Source organism: Poecilia latipinna, unplaced genomic scaffold, assembly GCF_001443285.1.
Source record: "Poecilia latipinna isolate Pla-1442-1.1 unplaced genomic scaffold, P_latipinna-1.0 Scaffold23, whole genome shotgun sequence".
Lineage (NCBI taxonomy): Eukaryota > Metazoa > Chordata > Actinopteri > Cyprinodontiformes > Poeciliidae > Poecilia > Poecilia latipinna.
In genome coordinates, this window is record NW_015112639.1 from 726428 (window position 1) to 727199 (window position 772).

A 772-nucleotide genomic window follows, 5' to 3' on the forward strand; every position below is an offset into this window, starting at 1 on the left:
ACTTCGCCACGCAGCCACGCCCACCTGCTACATCCTAGCCAGATGGGGTTGGAATCCACTACACACCCACATGTCTTCTGTCTCTGGACCGAGTTTCATGTTGATTAGGTCAAAGCGGTCAGATAGCAACCAATCACAGTAAAACGTGACACTTCCTGTTCTAAGGGGGCGTGGCTTAAGAGATGTCAAAATTTCACTATACCATCTTGTAGAGCACTCAAAGATGATCAAACACAGAAAGTTTGGTGTCTCTCTGACTTTTTGTGTAGGAGATATAAAAGTTTTATATTTCTTGGTGAGTCGGTGAACTTTGACCCCTGGTATCACCCCTTCAGCATGCACGAAAACTCACCGTTTTGATAACTTTGAATCGGGCATGCCTTATGAACCAACAGACCAAGTTTGAAGCCGATCCATCAAAATCCCTAGGACAAGTTCGATCAAATGCGAACCCTGTAAACGACCAAAATGGGCTCAAATTCACAACTTCAATCCAAAATGGCCGACTTCCTGTCATACTTGCACTATGACATTAATTGTAAATTCTGAGCATCTTGGGGAGCTCTACCAGTGTACCAAATTTCATGTCTCTACGATAAACTAAGTGAATAGGAAAGGGTCTTTTGAAAAATTCTAGGGGGCGCCGTTGAGCCATTTTTTTTGCGATTTTTGCGTCGACCTTATCAGACGTAAATTTTTCGCAGACTTGATGCGACTGCCAAGTTTGGTGAGTTTTCACATATGTTAAAGCCCCCAAAAAGCCAATTCATTT

At 43.0% G+C, this 772-nt stretch overlaps 1 long non-coding RNA gene across 1 annotated transcript in view; it reads right to left on the reverse strand.

Moving 5' to 3' along the window:
• Positions 1-86: 86 nt before the first annotated feature.
• The window catches only part of LOC106950112 (uncharacterized), a 13661-nt gene continuing 12975 nt past the window's right edge, over positions 87-772 (reverse strand). Inside the window, exon 2 of the long non-coding RNA XR_001425547.1 lies at positions 87-679. This is a non-coding gene — a long non-coding RNA (uncharacterized LOC106950112). The remainder of the gene's footprint in view (positions 680-772) is intronic.